Raw genomic sequence first — 23840 nt, 5'->3', positions numbered from 1 at the left:
GACAGCATCTTCCAGGAAAAGCAGAGTCATGCACTCTCAGGAAAATAATGGGAACTTCCATTCTGAGTTCTAACCAACAGAAAAACACTGAAATTATTTATGTGGCCACTTCTGGGAACAATAAGCATGAGTGCATTCTACTTACATCTTAATTATTATCATTACACAGTAATAAAAATAGAGGGTTACACAGACAATAGCAAAAGCAAAAATAACATCAACCTCAGAAAGGCTAAGACCCTACATACTAATTTTAACCTTCATCAAACCTTAAGCTCATGCTTCCATCAGAAGATGCCTTTTGTCTTCATTCTCCTGTGTTCTTTCTTTAAATGTTTTCAAAAGTTGCTCTCATATGTGCTAAAGAATACAGAGTTATATAATATTCAAGGTAATCTCAAAGGAAATCTATAAGTGAATGAGAGAAGCACTAATTGGGAGATGAAGCTAGGAAGAAGGTGTAGTTTTAAGAGAAGTCAGAATCAGCTGGATCCCCCAGGGAACTCTGGAGCAGAAATTGCACCACGGTTGCACCACCTAAATCAGGGGGACTAAACCCAGGGAATCTGAATATTCCATTCAGAATATTCATAGAATAAGAATATTCGTATTCTTATGTCATATTCTATGATATAATCATATGAATAGAATTATATGATATGATCATATAATAATAATAATAAAAATAACGTGCTCAATAAATGTAATGCTTGAATCATCCTGAAATCATCACCCAGGTCCATGGAATATTATCTTCCATGAAACTTGTGACAAAACGTTTGGGGACACATATTCTATGGGATCATCACACAAGGCAATTCCCAACAGCTCAAGTCAATCCTTCAGATATGGGTGCAACTGAGACCCATTTGTAACACACATCAACAGAACCTGAGGATGGGCCTCTCAACTCAGTAAAGGAAACCTGGGTGAGACCTCAACAGCATCTAAAAGAACTCTCCATGTGTGTTTACTCAGTGCCCAACTGGCTTGTAAGTTACGATTGTGATGATTATGATTGAGATAATTCATAATCTCCACTCTCCGGAATTTAAATCTTCTTGAGAAGATATGTGTACATACACAGGATATGTATATGTAAAAAATTGAAACAATGAAAATAGGTTTCTATTTTAGTATAACCTATTATACTAGCTGAGCACTGAAGAATTGATGCTTTTGAACTGTGGTGTTGGAGAAGACTCTTGAGAGTCCCTTGGACTGCAAGGAGATCCAACCAGTCCATTCTAAAGGAGAACAGCCCTGGGTGTTCTTTGGAAGGAATGATGCTGAAGCTGAAACTCCAGTACTTTGGCCACCTCATGCAAAGAGTTGACTCATTGGAAAAGACTCTATGGTGGGAGGGGTTGGGGGCAGGAGGAAAAGTGGACGACAGAGGATAAGATGGCTGGATAGCATCACTGACTTGATGGACGTGGGTTTGGGTGAACTTTGGGAGTTGGTGATGGACAGGGAGGCCTGGCGTGCTGCGATTCATGGGGTCGCAAAGAGTCGGACACGATTGAGCAATTGAATTGAACTGAACTGATTATACTAAATCTGACAACCTTTGAATAGGTTACAGCAAAATCTTTTGTCTTTGAGCTTATCTTAAACAGGTTTATATAGGACACATAAAGAACTGCAAAATTTTAACATGAATGTTCTTTACAAAGCAATTAAACTTTCAACTTCCAGATGCAGAAAAAGTCATTTAAATGAGTTTGAAATTTTTTGAAGGCTGAAAATATCTTATAAAACCTTAAGGGTGAACATTCGATTCAGTAAGAATGATCTTTGTCAAAGAAGCCAAACACCAAATGACACTGAAGAATGTTTTACCAGAACAACAATTTGTATGTTGTTCCCAATATACATTTTCCCATCTTTTCTCAAGCATCCCAAGTCCTATAATTAAGTTTCTAAAGAAGAGTAAAGCTTCCCTGGTGGCTCAGCAGTAAAGAATCTGCCAGTCAATGCAGGAGACATAGATTCAGTTCCTCACTAGGGAAGATACCCTGGAGAAGGAAATGGCAACCCACTCAAGCATTCTTGCCTGGGAAATCTCATGGAAGAAGGAACCTGGCAGGTTACAGCGCTGGGGTCACAAAGAATTGGACATGACTTAGCGACTAACACAACAACAAAGAAGGGCAAGCACGAAAATAGTCTTCCCTCTTGTGCTATACACATAGGTAAATACCAGGCATTTGCAATAATTCTCTTACAAAGAAGTGTTTCCAAGAATAATTAAATGCTAAGGAAAAATATCGTTTGGTATCCAAACACATGAATGGCTTAGATAATGTCTTAGAGAGCAGCACAATTCATAATTCTTGAAGAAATGTGAGAAAAAATGATTTTATGGTTAGAAAGATGTGCCTAATATTTACCATTGTCCTAATACTTACCATTAGGAATAGTCCTGATGGCTACTCCAATTCCTACTTTCACAAATAATAGTGACAACTAAAATTTCCTGCATTGAGCTCTCTAGTCCAAAAGAACAGTTATTTTTACAGTATGAGATCAATGACAGAAAGCCAGTTTGATGAACTATGTATGGCAAGCACATTAATAGTCGCTTAATAGTTGTAGAAAAAAAATAATAAGGATTCTATTGTATGCCATATACAGACAAGTATATGCATGGAAACTTAGTAGCTTCAAGATAGAATATGCATCTCTTCTTTCTTGGGAGACTAATATTACTTTCTATATACTCTGACAATTGACCTGGAGCTGAACTTCCAGAATGCTTTACATGTGATATGGAGATGTCTGTGTATACTTGTGCTCAGTCATGTCCAACTCTTTGCAACCCCGTGAACTGTAGCCCACCAGGCTCCTCTGTCCATGGGATTCTCCAGGCAAAATACTGGAGAGGGTTTCCACTTCCTCCTCCAGTGGATCTTCCTGACCCAAGTATCAAATCATGTCTCCTGCATCTGCTGTGTTGTCAGGCTGATTCTTTACCACTGAGCCACCTGGGAAGGCAGGTTGTTGTTCATTACTAAGTCGTAACCAACTCTTTGTGACCCCATGAACTGCAGCATACCAGGCTTCCTTGTCATTCACTATTTCCTGGTGTTTCCTCAAACTTATGTCCATTGAGTTGGTGATGCCATCCAGACCACCTCATCCTCGGTCACCCCCTTCTCCTCCTGACATCAGTCTTTCCCAGCATCATGGTCTTTTCCAATAAGTTGGCTTTTCACATCAGGTGGCCAAAGTATTGGAGCTGCAGCTTCAACATCAGTCCTTCCAATGAATATTCAGGACTAATTTCCTTTAGGATGGACTGGCTCGATCTCCTTGCAGTCTAAGGGACTCTCAAGAGACTTCTCTCCAGCACCACATTCGATAGTATCAGTTTTTCGGCACTCAGGCTTATTCATGGTCCAACTCTCACATCCATACATGATGACTGGAAAAACCATAGCTTTGACCATATGGACCTTGGTTCACAAAGTGATGTCTCTACTTTTTAATACACTATCTAGATTGTCATAGCTTTTCTTCCAAGGAGAAAGTGCCTTTTAATTTTGTGACTGCACTCACCATCCATTTAAGCCCAAGAAAATAAAATCTGCCACTGTTTCAAATTTTCCCCCATCTATTTGCCATGAAGTGATGGGACCAAAAGCCATGATCTTAGTTTTCTGAATGTTGGGTTTTAATTCAGCTTTTTCACTCTCCTCTTTTACCCTCATCAAGAGGTTCTTTAGTTCTTCTTCTGTTTCTGCCATTAGAGTGGTATCATCTGCATATCTGAGGTTGTTGCTATTTCTCCTTGCAATCTTGATCCTAGCTTGTGAGTCATCCAGCCTGGCATTTTGTTTTATGTACTCTGCACATAAGCTAAATAAGCAAGATTACAATACACAACCTTAACATACTCCTTTCCCAATTTAGAATTAGTTGATTGTTCCATGTCTGGTTCTAACTGTTGCTTCTTTTCCTGAATAAAGGTTTCTCAGGGGGCTGGTATGATGGTCTGGTATTCCCATCTCTTGAAGAATTTTCCACAGTTCATTGTGATTCACATATTCAAAGGCTTTAGCATAGTCAATGAAACAGAAGTCAATAGATTTTTGGAATTTCTTTACTTTTCCTATGATCCAATGGATGTTGGCAATTTGGTCTCTGATTCCTCTGTCTTTTCTAAATCCAACTTGAATATGTGAGTATGTTTTCAGTTCAGGTACTGCTGAAGCCTAGCTTGAAGGATTTTGGGCATTACTTTGCTTGCACATGGAATGAGCACCATTTTATGGTAAAGCATTCTTTGGCATTGCCTTTTTCGCGACTGTAATGAAAACTGACATTTTCCAGTCTTGTGGCTACTGTTGAGTTTTGAAATATTGCTGGCATACTTAGTGCAGCACTTTAACAGCATCAGCATCATTGTTGAGGCTTAGAAATAGCTCAGCTGGAATTCCATCACCTCCACTGGCTTTGTTTGTAATAATGCTTCCTAAGGCCCACTTGACTTCACATTCCAGGATGTCTGGGTCTAGGTGAGTGACCATGCCATCATGGTTATCCAGGTCATTAAGAACTTTTTTTTATGTTTTTTTTTTGTCTATTTCTTGCCACCTCTTCTTAATCTCTTCTACTTCTTATAGATAGGTATTTGCTCTTTCTGTCCTTTATTGTGCCCATCTTCTCATGAAATGTTTCCTGCCATAGCAATATTGCTTACAGTCAGCTGTCCTTGACTGCTATATGTTGGATCAGACCTGCAGTCTAAAATATTTTAATTTGACAGCAATTTAAGGATTTCAGTTTATCTTTATGTTTTTTCCTAGTACTCATCATTTTTAAATATATATTTTAAAAATGCCTGCAAAACCAGATTTAAAATATAAAAACACAAAGGTCAGCCATGAAAAGAACAAATACTTTCCCGGGATTAAAGGTATGCTTCTGAGTTATCCCTTTGTTATTAACAAATCAAATGTTAATGGACTTCAGGTAACTTTTTTAAGGAAGGCCAACAAATTTGTTTACTCAGAATGAATAAAGCTGAGACATGTAAGTATAAGGTAACATGGTCAAATTCTTTACCAAGATTTTAGAAGTTGTACCTGAAAATGATTTACTCTCTTACAGTAGCTTCCTTAGTAAACCATAGATGTATAAAAGTTCTTTCCACTTTTGGAAGTACCAAAAAAAAAAGAAGACATTGAGATAGTGGTTTATTGAATAATATGAAAAAATAATAAATCAGTAAATCATACAGAGATGCTCACCAAAAAGGCAGAAGTACGGGTTTTGGTTTGCAAACATACAGTAAACATAATTAAATGTTGATAGTTATTATGATAAATATATATGGCTTAATATGTTTTTAGAGATTCTTAATTTTCTAAAGGTTTTGAAAAATTAGTTTTCTAGATATATTCTATGACTTGGGAAAACTGAAAATCCTGACTGTCATGTCAGGATACATGTCATGTCAACCGACATGAAAGAAGGTCAGGAAAATACTCCTCTTGCAATTACATTCTCAGTATTAAGATGACCTCACTGCCTCTAGAATGGAGCTGTGAACTTGGCCTTGACTGTATAGTGCCACTCTCATTACGACTAGTCAGTGGCCAGTCTCTCTCAATCTCTGCCCATAACAGATATGAATTGAGGGTTCATAGGCTACATTAACTCTATTCCAAGGAAAACAAGTTAACCTTTGTGGTCAGAGGTGGCCTTGCTCAGTTAGCAGAGGGTATTTTCATCAGTAATGAAGATAAAATGTCAAGATATCAATAGTTTTTGTAACTATTATGGATGGGTAACTCTCTCTTATTAGACGTGGCTGGAAATGATTTGTCTTCCATAATAGAGAAGGATTACAGCATGCCAGTAAATGATGCTGTTGGGAATTACTTAAAATAGTTATTCCCCTTGGAAGTTCAATGCCTGAGGCTAGATAAAAATATGTTATCTACCCATATTTTAACTCTATTTTAAAAGTAACCCTTATAAATCTAGGATGTTCTTATACTTCATCATTGAGATAAAGTCTTATGTTTCAATGGTAAACCTAATGAAATGAAATAAGAGTTTAGATCTTTGGGGTATATGTTAATGTTAATAAGCAAGAGCAAAGCAGTATTTATTTGTGCGTCCGTATATGCTCCTGTGCGTGAGAGAATATTCAAATATTTCACTATAACAGGCCTTTAGAAATTAGTGAGATAAAGATATTTATGAATAAAAACAAGCTATTTCCTTTTTTCCTTACTTTGTTTTCCTTGCTAAGCTGTCTTGACTTTTAATGATAAGTACCAAAAGCCTGATCCCTGGTAGAAGTTTCCTTTATGGGTTTCTTTTCTTATGACTAAGGAAAATACATTTCTCATAACTAAGAGCACTTCTTGTGGAGAAGATGCTTGAGAGTCCCTTGGACTGCAAGGAGATCAAACCAATTAATCCTAAAGGAAATTAACCCAGAATATTCATTGGAAGGAATGATGCTGAAGCTGAAGCTCCATTACTTTGGCCACCCGATATGAAAAGCTGACTCATTGGAAAAGACCCTCATTCTGGGAAAGATTGAGGACAAAAGGTGAAGAAGTGGCAGAGAATGAGGTGATTAAATGCTCAGACTCAGAGGTGTCTGACTCTTTGCAATCCATGGACTGTAGCCCGCGAGGCTCCTCTCTCCATGGGATTTTCCAGGCAAGAATACTGGAGTGGGTCATCACTAACTCAATGGATGTGAATTTGAACAAAATCAGGGAGATAATAGAGGAGAGAGGAGTCTGCTAGAGTCCATGAGGCTGCAAAGAGTCGGACATGACTTAGTGACTGAACAACAAGTAATAGTAACAAAGTGTCTCTTTGTCACTATTCAATAATTTACTGAGAAAATGCTAGATATGAACAAAAGGTAAGTTTCTGATAATCTATATTCAGTTATTTATGAGTAGCAAAAAATTCAAGCTAAAATAAGAGAACTCATTTATTTTTTTCAAACATCCAAATTCAATTACCTATAAAGTATCCTTTTAGAATATGGAAAATATGATTCTTGGTCATATATAAATAGTTTACAATGAAATGTCCTGGAGATATCAGCACCAAGCATAGGATTTGATCTGGTCAATAAGTAATTTTAATGTCGTGACACATCTGGTCAAAATAGTTCCTTCTTCAAAAGGAAAGCAAATTGTATGGTGTGATGTTTTCCAATTAAGTTATAACTTCAAAAATAAGTTATTAGCCTGTTTGTCATTAGATCCATACCTCCTTTTGTATGTATATCAGTAAGAATTTCATAAACTAGGCAGACAAGGCAGATGGAAGGGATAATATATAAGAAAAGATTCTCTTTCTTCCTTCTCTGACCCCAATTTGGAGATACCACGGTGAAAAAGATCAGAATTTGCAATTGTTAGGAAGTGGGAATTCCCCCTTCTACCTCTCTTGAGTTCTTATGGCTGCACTAATAATACAATTGACACAAGACAGATTAACAGAAGAGAAAGAAACAAATTTTAATCTGTGGCCAAGCAGGCAGCTTTTATACATGTCAAATATGGTAACAACAAATTTGCAAGAAACTGACAGGACCAAAACCTTAGGTTTGGGGTGCTCAATTAGTGAAGAATCTAAACATTTTGGACTTGGGGTAGTAAGTTAAAGAAGTAACAGGTTTCTTTGTGTATAAGCTTCTTGGCCCCAATTCCCTATCTCTGGTGATAAGGGCGTCATACCTCCAGATGCAGGGAGTGCAATTTTTACGTGAGAGATTCACTTCCTGCTTTTATGGAGACAGAAAGAATGGGCAGAGTATATCCTTTGCATTGGCTGTCTCTTAAGTAACTTTAATTTAGAGTAACAAATATGCCATTGAGGCACATCTGGGGCAGCCTGTCCCGAGCACCAGCACAATCATGAATTTGGATTATGAACTCTCCCAACTTTTAGCCATATTACCTTGTGCAAATTATGCAACCTTCCTGGCTCCCCAGGTGGTGCTGTGGTAAACAATCTGCCTGCCAATGCAGGAGACAAAAGAGACGTGGGTTCAATCCTTGGGGTCAAGAAGGTCCCCTGGAGTAGGAAGTTCCAGTGTTCTTGCCTGGAAAATTCCATGGATGGAGGTGCCTGGTGGACTACAGTTCATGGGGTCTCAAAGAATTAGACAAGACTGAACATGCATACTCCCCTGTTTCAGGTCTCTAACTTTTAAAATAAGGATAATATATAATATAAACTTAATATTTTAATAACATATAAATGATATAAACAAATTCTAAGATGTTAAGTGTCTACAAAGTATCTTGGGTTGTTATACTTAATCCATGCATAGTCCTCTAACACTTATGCAAAGCTACACTTTAAGCATAGTAATACTGACTGCAATTAAGGCCAACTCTTAACACCATTTGTTTGGTTGTTTCTCCAAGAACTGGCCTTAGATTCAGCCTTGGGTGTGAAGGGGAACAGAATATGTCACAATGTGCCACTTTGGTCTGTGGATTCGTTTGAGCCCAAAGTGATCAAGATTCAGCAGATGCAAGAAAAACATTTACCTCTCCCTTAACTCGGAGAAGGTAATGGCAACCCACTCCAGTACTCTTGCCTGGAAAATCCCACGGACGGAGGGGCCTGGTGGGCTGCGGTCCATGGGGTCGCTAGGAGTCGGACATGACTGAGCGACTTCACTCAACTGCCTAAAAGAATTTAGATAGGGTGCCTGGCCCAGAAAAAGAGCTCTTACTAGAGACAACTTTTTATCTGAAGGAGTCACCAGCTTGGCAGGGCAGAAATCTGATTAATTAACATCTGACTCTCTTGTCTTCCTGTGAATCACCCTCTTCCTCTAGGAAGCCCCAGGCCTCTATTCCATTTCTAAGCTCAGGATGGTGTATAAGTCTCATTTGTCAGCCTGTCTTTGGGTCTCATACTTTTATTGGGCTCCCATACACACACAATTAAATTTTTCTCCTATTAATTTGTCTTGTGTCAAATTAATTACTAGACAGCCAAAGCACCTAGAAGGGTAGAAGAAAAATTTGATTCTCCCCTACAGGGTACAGAATTCTTCTTTATTATCTCTGGGGCTCCTGCATTCCCTTGCATCTCAAACAAACAAACTTAGACATTTGAACAAATAAGCTTACTCATTCTAGTTAAAATATAATGCAAAAAACAAACATTATTTCAGAAAATAAAGTGAAGAACTATCAACACACACGATAAGGGGCTTGTGTGAAACAGGAAAGAAAATTATATTTTCAGCAAAAAGACCTGGTTTTCTAAAGAAGATAAATAATTAAATAGCTAAAAAGATCAGAAGATGTTGGGGGAAAAAAAGAAAGATAAAATGGCTTAACAGTAGACATTTAACACACTCAAAATTTTAACATTAATTCTGAGCTCTTAGCCCATGTGAAAACATAAAATAGAATTATATTTAATTTTCTTTTACTTTTAAATTATTGCCTTGAATATCAAAGTTTTCAGGTCTTATACATTTTATCTCTCTTATTTACTCCTTTATCCTTGGAACAGAGAATAGCGGAATCAGTAGATATTTGCTGAATGAATGTATGGATTGATGGTTGATGATCAGATGGATAGACATCTAGTTTGGATGGGTGAACATCATGTTTTAGACACATTTGCAATCCTAACACACTTAGCTTCAGGTTTTTGTTATATATGATAAAAAACAAATATTAATATTAACATAAATAGGTACCACCATAAATACGAATAGGGAAGCATACTGTTTCTATAGAAACATTTATTTATGTGTTTCCATGGTGACTTCAATGACACCTATTATTTATTAAATAATTTTGCTTTTCTGCCTAGGTCCTGACCTAAACTCTGTGATGTGAAGATACACCTAGTTTCCTCTGGCTTAAGAGAGGAAAAAGAGGAAAAGGATATAAGAATAAGAATATCTGTAAATTATGATAAACAATGACTTTCTTTTTCATTGTAAATAAACAAGTATACAACACAGATATAAATTATTATAGTGTTAAATTTTAACATTATACTGTACCTCTATGAAGTTCTTTTGTTAAAAATAATGGATCAACTTTGCACAGATTTCTTTTCTATTTAGAACAAATATTTATTTCTAAATTTGTCATTTTCAAATAAGCCTTCCTTAAATGACTAAATGCATATGTGGTATAATACGTATATGAAAGACAGTGAAAGTCACTCAGTCATGACTGACTCTTTGCGAGCCCATAGACTGTAGCCTGCCGGGCTCCTCTGTCCATGGAATTCTCCAGCCAAGAATACTGGAGTCAGTTGCCACTCCTTTCTCCAGGGGACCTTCCCAACCCATAAATACAATGGAATATTACTCAGCCGTAATAAAGAATGACATAATGCCATTTGTTGCAACATGAATGGACCTAGAGATTACCATTCTAAGTGAAGGAAGTCAGGCAGAGAAAGACAAATATCATATGACATTACTTATAAGTGGAATCTAAAAAATGATATAAATGAAACTATTTACAAAACAGAAACAGACTCACAGATGTAGAAAACAAATTTAAGGTTACCAAAGGGGAAAGGTGGGTGGCGGTAGATTAGGAAGATCAACAAGGACCTACTGCATAGCACAGGGAACTCTAGTCAATACTTTATAACAACCTATATAGGAAAAGAATCTGAAAAAGAATATATATACATAACTGAATCACTTTACTATATACCTGAAGCTAGTACATTATAAATCAATGATCCTCTAATAAAAAATAAAAATTAAATTAAAAAAGAAGTTCTAGCTTCTTCCATATTTTGTTATAAGAGATTAGGACTTCACTTTTCATAATTAAATCCTTTATCTATTTGAATTGATTTTTGTGTATGGTTGGACATAGAGATATTTTTCATTTAATTCTCTTATGACTAACCAATCATTCCAGCACACTTGTTGAATATTCTACTCTAACTCTACTAATCTTATACAAGAATTTTATGAATTCAATGAATTCTCAATTCTGTCCTATTAATGTTTTTATCTATCTGTGCACCAAATGCCCTATTTAATTATCATGGCCTTATGATATGTCTTGGTATCTGGAAAAGCAAATCACTGACCTGATTATTTTATTCATGAATATTCTGGCCTTTCTTTTTCCATCTGAAATAATAGAACCAGCTAATCAAGTTCTCTTTTAAAATTCTTAGAGCTTGTTTGCAATCACATTAACATTAAAGGTTGATTTGAATAGTTGACTTTTTTCTTTCTATCCAGGAGTATGGTATGTCATTTTATTTATTCTTATCTTCTTCAGTGTTTTTCAATATTTTTTCCCTAAAGAGATATTTTACATTTCATTTTCTACAAGGTTGTCCCTCTGTATATCTTTTTGTCAGTCTCTCTCATAGGTACAGACTTTTGTCAGCATAGTCAATACATATATATATATATATTTACATGTATATGAGAGAGAGAGACCTTGACTCTTGGACCTTTGTCAGTATAGTCTATACATATATATATATGAAAGAGAGAGCAACAAAGACAGAGACAAAGAGAGAAAACTGGATGGCAAGGAGATCAAAACAGTTGATCTTAAAGGAAATCAACCCTGAATATTCTTTGGAAAGACTGATATTGAAGCTGCAGCTCCAATATTTTAGCCACCATCAGGCAGAGAAACGGAGAAGGCAATGGCACCCCACTCCAGTACTCTTGCCTGGAAAATACCATGGATGGAGGATCCTGGTGGGCTGCAGTCCATGGGGTCGCTGAGTCAGACACGACTGAGTGACTTCACTTTCACTTTTTCAGTTTCATTCATTGGAGAAGGAAATGGCAACCCATTCCAGTTTTCTTGCCTGGAGAATCCCAGGGGCAGGAGAGCCTGGTGGGCTGACGTCTATGGGGTCATGCAGAATCGGACACGACTAAAGTGACTTAGCAGCAGTAGCAGCAGCAGGCAGAGAAAGACAAATATCATACAACACTACTTATAAGTGGAATCTAAAAAATGATATAAATGAACCTATTTACAAAACAGAAATTAGAGGATGAGAAGAGCCAACTCATTGGAAAAGAACTTGATGCTGGGAAAGATTGAGGGCAGGAGAAGAGGGCAACAGAGGATGAAATGCTTGGATGGCATCACCGACTCCATGGATGTGAGTTTGAACAACTTCTGGGAGATAGTGGGAAACAGTGAAAGAAAGGGAAGTTCAGCATGCAGCAGTTCATGGGGTCACAGAGAGCTGGACACAACTTAGCAACCGAACAAAACATATATATATAGTTTATACATAAATATACCATGTATATGTACACACATATAACATATATTTAAACATATATATATATATATATCCTATATGATTCTGGTTACATTAAGCTTGCTAAACTCTATTTTGAGTTCAAACTATAAAAAAACCAATGGATTCAGTTTCATGACTGAATACCAAAGTAATAACCTAAAATCAGCATATACTGTCATAAATACACACACACATAAGTGTTTAGAAGATATGGTGGAAGAAAAGATTCTATTTTTAATGGCAGAAACACCAAAAGCAAAGGCTAAAATAACTTGCTGTGAATTGAAAGAAAATACGCAAGACATACAGAGAATATTTTTAAAGAGTAGATAAATACATTAAATGAAGATTGAACAAATGAAAATGTATACTGAATTTTTTGAATTCAAAACACTGCATCGTAAAATATGTCTACCCCATGTTCCACCCCACCTACATCAACACACACACACACACATACATAGGCACACTAAATTCTATGCCCTTTTCTCGCCTTTTTAGCACTAATTATTTATTCACCTTTGAGTATACCATTTCATTTGCTCATTGCACTTTCTTTTTTCACCAGAATCATTTCTTTCCCTTCACCATAATGTGAGCTCCATAGGCAGTTGACCTCCGTCAATTAGACAAGTTCTAATGCATAACAAGTATTCAGTTAGCAAGTACTGTGGACACAAAAAGTGAAGTGAAATGAAGTGAAGTCGCTCAGTCGTGTTTGACTCCTTGCGACCCCGTGGACTGTAGCCCACCAGGCTCCTCCATCCATGGGATTCTCCAGGCAAGAATACTGGAGTGGGTTGCCATTTCCTTCTGCAGGGGATCTTCCCGACGCAGGGATCGAACCCAGGTCTCCCGCATTGCAGGCAGACGCTTTAACCTCTGAGCAACCAAAAAGCGTTGCATAAATGGGAAAATACACCAGGTTATTTATTGTATAAGTACAATCAACATTTTATAGATAGATAGATCAATAGACAGATTCATACTAGCTTTCTGTATCCCATTCCCTATTTAAGTTTTGTCCATAGCACTAAAAACCTTTAATTTATTATACTATTGATCCTTTTTATTGTCTTATTGTTTATATAGTACCACTAAAATTAAGTTCCTTAAGGACAATGACTGTTTTCTTTTTTGTGCACTCTGTATTCCCAGCATCAGGACAGTGCCTAGCACAGAGTTAGTACCAAATAAATTATCCTACACATACAAAATACATTCAAATAACAATAGCCTTTCTTCAGACCTATATAAACAGATGTTGAAATTCTTATAAAAAATAAAAATATTCAGTGCCTTTTAATGAAAGGTCCATGAAGAAAGTCTAAACACCAGGAATTTAAACATATGAAGTCTCAATATTTGAAATAATATGGCCCTAACACATGAATCATTGGGACAGAAACAAAATATAACATAAAAATAAATCAGACAAATACATATATATATGAAACTTTGGTATACGAAAAATGTAGCATCTCATATTAGTAAGGGAATATCTATTATTCAATATAGTATTCACCCAAAACCCACATCATAAACCAGGATAAACTTTATATAAATGATTTAAATATATGGTGTGAAAAAATGTTTGATGAGGAAACAGGCATATTGCTTCATAATTTTGGAGTAGGGAAGGCCTTGTTCATTTTAGACAAAATCCAGAAGCCATAAAATAAGTGATTGATCCTAGGCTCACTTGTTCAGTTGCGCTTTGGGGAGGGAGGGACGCTGCAAACGAATGGACTAATCAAAAATATACAAGCAACTCCTGAAGCTCAATTTTAGAAAAATAAATGACCCAATCAAAAAATGGGTCAAAGAACTAAATAGACATTTCTCCAAAGAAGACATACAGATGGCTAACAAACACATGAAAAGATGCTCAACATCACTCATTATCAGAGAAATGCAAATCAAAACCACTATGAGGTACCATTTCACGCCAGTCAGAATGCCTGCGATCCAAAAGTCTACAAGCAATAAATGCTGGAGAGGGTGTGGAGAAAAGGAACCCTCTTACACTGTTGGTGGGAATGCAAACTAGTACAGCACTATGGAGAACAGTGTGGAGACTCCTTAAAAAAACTGGAAATAGAACTGCCTTATGACCCAGCAATCCCACTCCTGGGCATACACACTGAGGAAACCAGAACTGAAAGAGACACGTGTACCCCAATGTTCATCGCAGCACTGTTTATAATAGCCAGGACATGGAAGCAACCTAGATGTCCATCAGCAGATGAATACAGATGTATACAGCTTTCTTATATGCAATGGAGTATTACTCAGCCATTAAAAAGAATACATTTGAATCAGTTCTAATGAGGTGGATGAAACTGGAGCCTATTATACAGAGTGAAGTAAGCCAGAAAGAAAAACACCAATACAGTATACTAACACATATATATGGAATTTAGAAAGATGGTAACAATAACCCGGTGTACGAGACAGCAAAAGAGACACTGATGTATAGAACAGTCTTCTGGACTCTGTGGGAGAGGGAGAGGGTGAGTTGATTTGGGAGAATGGCACTGAAACATGTATAATATCATATATGAAATGAATCACCAGTCCAGGTTCAATGCAGGATACAGGATGCTTGGGGCTGGTGCACTGAGATGACCCAGAGTGATGGTACGGGGAGGGAGGTGGGAGGGGGGTTCAGGATGGGGAACATGTGTATACCCGTGGCGGATTCATGTTGATGTATGGCAAAACCAATACAATATTGTAAAGTAATTAACCGCCAATTAAAATAAATAAATTAAAAAAAATGATTGATAAAAGCAACCTCATAAAAATAAAAAAAACTTTCTATAAGTATTAGGGAAATTAAAATTAAAGTAGTCTTGTTCAGGCTTCAGAGGTAGGGGAGCAGACTTCTGACTGACTTCTGACCTTGCCTGGACCCAACTGGACTACCTGCCTGGTTGGGAACACATCAATTGCTATTAGCAAGTTAAGCAGCTTGTTAGATAAGAAAGGGAGTAGGTTTTGGAATTTCTTAAGCCCCTGGAGTTCTGGGTAACCACCCTACTCCCTCTCACCCTGAGGTCTAAGAAGTCTTCTGACTCACAAGGTGAGACAAACAGCTTTGTAAAAGTTAAAACTAAAGCTGCATTTTTGCATGCAAACTGATAATGATATCAGTCTGTGGCCTGCAATTACAAATGGGAGCTCTCAAAACTGCAATCTGAAGTCTTACCCATGGGGTAGATGAACTACCTGGGACCCTTTCCCAATAGGGACTCCAGATTGCTGTTAACGAGGGCCTTCCCAGCACTGTTCAAGTCTGGATGCAGGCTGTTGGCCCAACTTGGTGATGTATATGCCATTACTTCTCTCTGTTGCTTCTATTTCTTTTCTTTTAATGACTGTATATTGTCACCCTGCTTATTTACCTTATATGCAGAGTACATCATGAGAAACGCTGGACTGGAAGAAACACAAACTGGAATCAAGATTGCCGGGAGAAATATCAATAACCTCAGATATGCAGATGACACCACTCTTATGGCAGAAAGTGAAGAGGAACTCAAAAGCCTCTTGATGAAAGTGAAAGTGGAGAGTGAAAAAGTTGGCTTAAAGCTCAACATTCAGAAAACGAAGATCATGGCATCCGGTCCCACCACTTCATGGCAAATAGATGGGGAAACAGTGGAAACAGTGTCAGACTTTATTTTTGGGGGCTCCAATATCACTGCAGATGGTGACTGCAGCCATGAAATTAAAAGACGCTTACTCCTTGGAAGGAAAGTTTTGACCAACCTAGATAGCATATTCAAAAGCAGAGACATTACTTTGCCAACAAAGGTTCATCTAGTCGAGGCTATGGTTTTTCCTGTGGTCATGTACGGATGTGAGAGTTGGACTGTGAAGAAGGCTGAGCGCCAAAGAATTGATGCTTTTGAACTGTGGTGTTGGAGAAGACTCTTGGGAGTCTCTTGGACTGCAAGGAGATCCAACCAGTCCATTCTGAAGATCAGCCCTGGGATTTCTTTGGAAGGAATGATGCTAAAGCTGAAACTCCAGTACTTTGGCCACCTCATGTGAAGAGTTGACTCATTGGAAAAGACTCTGATGCTGGGAGGGATTGGGGGCAAGAGGAGAAGGGGACGACAGAGGATGAGATGGCTGGATGGCATCACTGACTCGATGGACATGGGTCTGGGTGAACTCCGGGAGTTAGTGATGGACAGGGAGGCCTGGCGTGCTGAGATTCATGGTGTCGGAAAGAGTTGGACACAACTGAGCGACTGAACTGAACTGAATGACTGTATATTGAGACTAAGTTAAATAACCTTCTATAAAAATTGAAATTGTTTCTTTGTGTGTAACATGTAGTTTCTTTTGTTAATGAACCCTCAGAACCTAAAACTGGAAGGGAGGGGAGTTTGGAGGAGAATGGAGACATATCTCTGTATGGTTGGGTTCCTTTTCTGTTCACCGAAAACTATCACAACATTGTTAACGGGCTATGTGAACGTGAAAGTGTTAGTCACTCAGGCACGTCGGACTCTTTGGACTGTATGTTCTGGCAAGAATACTGGAGTGGGTAGCCATTCTATTCTCCGGGGGATCTTCCCAACCCAGGAATCAAACCCGAGGATCCAGAGTATTGCAGGCAGACTCTTTCCCATCTGAGCCACCATGGAAGCCCCACTCTAATATAAAATTAAAAGTTAAAAAAAAAAAAAAAAAACTCTTGGCAAAGCAATAAGGGAAAATAGGCAAGGTAAAAACATGAAATGGGAAAAAACATGCAACTCACATCACAGAAGCTAATTTTCTTAATAGACAAAGAGCCTCCAGAAATCAATCACAAAAGGTCAATAACACGATAGAAAGACAAGTAAAAAACATGAGCAAATACTTGTCCCCAGAGTGAAGTGATTCTTTATCATATAAAAGTTGCTGAATTTCACTCATAACAAGAGAAATGCTAATTTCAACTGCAGAGGTTTACATTCTTTTCACTTATCAGCTTAGCAAATACCCAATGAAGCATTAACACCCTCTGTTGGTAAGGCTAGGGGAAAATATACTATTGACACTAATGACATGGCTACCAACCTCTATGGAGAACAATTTAACAGTATTTTTCAAAATCACAAATGAACTTTTTGACTCAACAACTGCACTTTTGAGGAATTTTCCTATAGTATACTTGCACATGTACAAAATATCTTGGATATGATACTGTTTTAAGGGGGGGAAAAGTCTGTTAACAGGAGACTGGTTAAATAAATCACTGTAAAATGAATAAGAACATCTTATGTGTGTGTATTACTCACTCAGTCATGTATGACTCCGCAACTCCATGGTCTGTCCATGGAATTCTCCAGGCAGGAATACTGGAGTGGGTTGCCATTCCCTTCTCCAGGAGACCTTCCCAACCCAGGGATCAAACCTAGGTCTCCTGCATTGCAGACAGATTCTTTACCATCTGAGCTACCAGGGAAGCCCCAAAATCAGGTGAACCACAATATAATGATATATTAATACAAAAATATACATAATGTCATGTGTTTGAAGAAAGCAAAGTCTAGAAGAGTATGAATGCTATGCAGATTTTTATGGAAAAATAATAAAAATGCTTATTTCTCTATTTAGATTTGAATCATGAATCTGTATATGAATACAAACGACAGTTATATGTTAAAGAGCAGAAGTACTGGAAAGATGAGACAGAACCTTAAAGCCTCCTATGCTGCTGCTGCTGCTGCTAAGTTGCTTCAGTCGTGTCCAACTCTGTACGACCCCACAGATGGAAGCCCACCAGGCTCCCCTGTCCCTGGGATTCTCCAGGCAAGAACACTGGAGTGGGTTGCCCTTTCCTTCTCCAATGCATGAAAGTGAAATGTGAAAGTAAAGTCGCTCAGTCGTGTCCGACTCTTAGCGACCCCATGGACTGCAGCCTACCAGGCTCCTCCGTCCATGGGATTTTCCAGGCAAGAGTATTGAAGTGGGGTGCCATTGCCTTCTCCAAAGCCTCCTATACTGCTTAGCAAATTGCTTTATCCTATTGTTATTATTTTTTTTTTAGTAAGTATTAGGCCAAGCATATGTATATTAACCTAATCATTTTATTGGAAAATATTTAAATACCATTTCCCATATGCACTAATTCAATCACACTGATTCAAGATGTTTACAATCATTACATGATACTGTACTAGCAAAGACAGAAAGCATCTTCACATGATGCTTTTTAGCATTGATGAGATAATACTGCATTCTTTACTAAACTTATTCTTGCTTTCTCATAAGACATGCTCAGACAAAGTTTCCTTTTGCTATTAGTATAGGTTTTTCAAAGTATCTCAGCTTTGATTTCACAGTTCAGATGTTATGAAATTCAGGCAGTCAGTAGACCTTGATCTTAGTTTACAGCTTAGTAATTAAAGTATGGCTGAAGTATCACCTGGAAGCTTATTAGAGATGCAAAAAGGAAGGTTCCAACACAGAACTGCAGTCAGAATCCTCATTTTAAAAAGAGCCTCAGATGATGTTTATGCCTGTGAAGTTTGAGAAGCACTGATTCACAGAACAATACGCCTAGCTTTTTTGGCTACTCACAACTTAGCTACTGAATAACAACAATATATACATGCAGTATTTACACGTATTTTAAAGTCTGTAAATTTTTCTACCTTGCATTTTATTTGCCATTTCTCTCTCTCTCTTTCTCTCTCAGCTTTTCTTTTCCCTGCTGAATGTTTTTCTTTGTCTAAGTTCTTTTCCTGTTCTTCTGTTATCAAGATATCAAAAGATGTTTAGTCTGTGGGATCTGGGCAATTTTATACTGTTTTAATCTGTACTGGGTGCTTCCTTAGTGGCTCAGACGGTAAAGAATCTGCCTGCAATGCAGGAGCCCTAGGTTTGATCCCTGGGTCAGGAAGATCCCCGGGAGAAGGGAATGGCTACCCACTCCAGAATTCTTGTCTGGAGAATTGCATGGACAGAGGAGCCTGGCACGCTACAGTCCACGGTGCTGCAGAGACTACTGAGCAACTAGCACTTCCATTCTCACACTTTTAGCCTATACTAGAAAATGCAACCTTTATGAACTTCCTTGCCCTAATTTCTTCACTCTCCACTGTTTTAATTTGTTTCTGATTATGGGAGTATTTATTTGGATACTGCTGGGGTAGCAGACTGGTGAGTAGTAGGGGCAGTAAGAGATATTGCAATAATTTTTCAGTATTATATGGTAAATAATCCTAAGAAAACCACTTATATGTGTTCACAGACAGAAGTTACTTTAAAAAAGTATCTTTAGTATTAAATATCTAATGAGTATTTTTAAATTTTATTTGGGGGGATCAATAATCCATTTTTGAGAATCCTAAGAAAAATTTTTTTCAGTAAACTGCTTTAGACAGGTATATAAAGCTTTGCATATAGCTTCTGAGCATCCTTGTTCTCTGAAACCTACATATGGATCCTGAAGTCCATATCCTAAGCTCAAGCAAAAATAAATATGAATATCTACACTTCCTTATCAGTGTTTTAAACAACTAAAAAATACAGATTGTCCTGGGAAAGAAAGTGAATGTTTGGTCCCTGCTGCTGTACATTAATTGTGAAATACTGGTATAATCATAACAAACCAAATGAAATATAAATTTCCTTTAGTAAACTGAAGATAATTAATCCCCTTCCAGATGATGAAGTGGAGAAGTCCAATAATCATTTGTTTTATGATGTAAAGCTCCTTACATGCAAAACTGTAGGGTCAGGAATGCTCAGCCAACTGAGCAATTGGGTTGGCTTCACATCCTCAAGTGCTGTATAATTTAGGTCAAGTAGGTTAATTAGCATATTATTGTTTGGCCAAATGAATAGCAAGGAGTTGCCAAACCTAAATTCCTTAAATAGTAACACATAAATCTTGGTCCTGTGGCACTTCTACAGATGGCAGCACGCTATCTGATAGATGGAAAGGGCTGCTCGAGCATAACATTAGGATTCAAAATAGCAAAAGAACTCTACACTGAACAAATTTTACCAGAGCAGCAGAAATCTATCATGTTTGTTTTGTCACTGTAACTCACATTTCCCCAACTCAATCTCATAAAGAAATAAAGGGACAATACAGAAGGTAACAAGGGAGGGAGTCAACAAAAACAGTTTATGCAAAAACAGTGTACAGTAAACTCCATTCTATGAAAGGAATGATGTAAACTGTTGTACTGTTGCTTTGCTTTGTATGGATAATAAACTTCTAGCTCTCTTCCATTTGTTTCTTACTTATCTTGCTCTTTACATTATCACACAGTATTTATGGAAACATTTGATCAAGTATTCTTTCTCCATTTTATTGTATTTTGCCTTCTATCCAAAGGGCATTACATTTATCCTTAAATAAAAACAGAATATAAATGTACACAATTCATTAGGAGAGCAGTCTCTAAGAAAACATTTAATAAGAGGAGAAAATGGCCTCTACTTTTTGGCTAAAGATCTTTTCGGAAATCATAATTTAAATCCTGTATCCTGTGTGTGTCAGCAGTCCACATTTTCACCCCCAGGTTTGGTGATGCACTGGAAGGATTTACATGACCCAGAAGCACTGCTGTGCTTTTAGTTTATTACAGAAAGAACATATAGATGACATTCAGCAAAGTAAGAACTGTATCAGGCAAGTCCAGAAGAAACCAGGTATGAGTTCAGTTGTCTTCTCCCAGTGTATTTACACAGTTAGTATTTAATTCTCCCAACAACATGTGACAACATCCAGGAAGTGCTGCCAGCCAGCAAAGTTCACCTGAGCCTTGGTATCTAGTAATTTTAGTTGAGAACTAGTCATCTAGGCATGCAGCACCTGTGTGATTAACCTTAACTACTCCAGTGTGAGCCTCCCAGAGGTCAAACTGATATCAGATCAGATCAGTCGCTCAGTCGTGTCCGACTCTTTGCGACCCCATGAATCGCAGCACGCCAGGCCACCCTGTCCATCACCAACTCCCGGAGTTCACTCAGACTCACGTCCATCGAGTCAGTGATGCCATCCAGACATCTCATCCTCTGTCGTCCCCTTCTCCTTTTGCCCCCAATCCTTCCCAGCATCAGAGTCTTTTCCAATGAGTCAACTCTTCGCATGAGGTGGCCAAAGTACTGGAGTTTCAGCTTTAGCATCAGTCCTTCCAAAGAAATCCCAGGGCTGATCTCCTTCAGAATGGATTGCTTGGATCTCCTTGCAGTCCAAGGGACTCCTCAAGAGTCTTCTCCAACACCACAGTTCAAAAGCATCAATTTTTCAGCGCTCAGCCTTCTTCCCAGTCCAACTGTCACATCCATACATGACCACAGGAAAAACCATAGCCTTGACTAGATGAACCTTTGTTGGCAAAGTAATGTCTCTGCTTTTGAATATGCTATCTAGGTTGGTCAAAACTTTCCTTCCAAGGAGTAAGCGTCTTTTAATTTCATGGCTGCAGTCACCATCTGTAGTGATTTTGGAGCCCAGAAAAATAAAGTCTGACACTGTTTCCAGTTTCCCCATCTATTTGCCATGAAGTGGTGGGACCGGATGCCATGATCTTCGTTTTCTGAATGTTGAGTTTTAAGCCAACTTTTTCACTCTCCTCTTTCACTTTCATCAAGAGGCTTTTTAGTTCCTCTTCACTTTCTGCCATAAGGGTGGTGTCATCTGAATATCTGAGGTTATTGATATTTCTCCTGGTAATCTTGATTCCAGCTTGTGTTTCTTCCAGTCCAGCGTTTCTCATGATGTACTCTGCATAGAATTTAAATAAACAGGGTGACCGTATACAGCCTTGACGAACTCCTTTTCCTATTTGGAACCAGTCTGTTGTTCCATGTCCAGTTCTAACTGTTGCTTCCTGACCTGCATACAAATTTCCCAAGAGGCAGATCAGGTGGTCTGGTATTCCCATCTCTTTCAGAATTTTCCACAGTTTATTGTGATCCACACAGTCAAAGGCTTTGGCATAGTCAATAAAGCAGAAATAGATGCTTTTCTGGAACTCTCTTGCTTTTTCCATGATCCAGCAGATGTTGGCAATTTGATCTCTGGTTCCTCTGCCTTTTCTAAAACCAGCTTGATCAGGAAGTTCACGGTTCACATATTGCTGAAGCCTGGCTTGGAGAATTTGAGCATTACTTTACTAGTGTGTGAGATGAGTGCAATTGTGCGGTAGTTTGAGCATTCTTTGGCATTGCCTTTCTTTGGGATTGGAATGAAAACGGACCTTTTCCAGTCCTGTGGCCACTGCTGAGTTTTCCAAATTTGCTGGCATATTGAGTGCAGCACTTTCACACCATCATCTTTCAGGATTTGGAATAGCTCAACTGGAATTCTGTCACCTCCCCTAGCTTTGTTCGTAGTGATGCTTTCTAAGGCCCACTTGACTCACATTCCAGGATGTCTGGCTCTAGGTCAGTGATCACACCATCGTGATTATCTGAGTCATGAAGATCTTTTTTGTCCAGTTCTTCTGTGTATTCTTGCCATCTCTTCTTAATATCTTCTGCTTCTGTTAGGTCCATACTATTTCTGTCCTTTATCGAGCCCATCTTTGCATGAAATGTTCCTTTGGTATCTCTGATTTTCTTGAAGAGATCTCTAGTCTTTCCCATTCTGTTGTTTTCCTCTATTTCTTTGCATTGATCGCTGAAGAAGGCTTTCTTATCTCTTCTTGCTATTCTTTGGAACTCTGCATTCAGATGTTTATATCTTTCCTTTTCTCCTTTGCTTTTTGCTTCTCTTCCTTTCATAGCTTTGTAAGGCCTCCCCAGACAGCCATTTTGCTTTTTTGCATTTCTTTTCCATGTTGATCATCTTGATCCCTGTCTCCTGTACAATGTCACAAACCTCTGTCCATAGTTCATCAGGCACTCTATCTATCAGATCTAGGCCCTTAAATCTATTTCTCACTTCCACTGTATAATCACTGATAGAATATGGCTCAGGTCCTGAGCGGAGAAGGCGATGGCACCCCACTCCAGTACTCTTGCCTGGAAAATCCCATGGACGGAGGAGCCTGGTAGGCTGCAGTCCATGGGGTCGCTAAGAGTTGGACACAACTGAGCGACTTCACTTTCACTTTTCACTTTCATGCTTTGGAGAAGGAAATGGCAACCTGTTCCAGTGTTCTTGCCTGGAGAATCCTGGGGACGGTGGAGCCTGATGGGCTGCCGTCTATGAGGTCGCACAGAGTCGGACATGACTGAGGTGACTTAGCAGCAGCAGCAGCAGCAGCGGCGGCAGCAAGTCCTGAGGTGTACATGCAAAAATCCTCATTTACCATAAATCACGTGAGCATAATTTATCTGGTGTGGACCAAGGCTTCAGTTTTACTAAGATATTCTTATCAGCCAGGTTAATCCACTGGCTCAGAGGTTACCTCCCAGGGGCCATCCAGGGGCCAGTTCTGAAGATCTTTGGAACGTGCAGTGTTTGGGCAACCCAGCACGGTGTTGTTCAGCTGCTAAGTTGTATCTGACTCTTTGTAACCCCATGAACTGCAGCACGCCAGACTTCTCTATCCTTTACTATCTCCCTGAGTTTGCTTAAATTCATGTCCATT

The sequence above is a fragment of the Bos taurus genome, chromosome 4 (genome assembly GCF_002263795.3).
Source record: "Bos taurus isolate L1 Dominette 01449 registration number 42190680 breed Hereford chromosome 4, ARS-UCD2.0, whole genome shotgun sequence".
Lineage (NCBI taxonomy): Eukaryota > Metazoa > Chordata > Mammalia > Artiodactyla > Bovidae > Bos > Bos taurus.
This window is presented reverse-complemented; position numbering follows the sequence as displayed.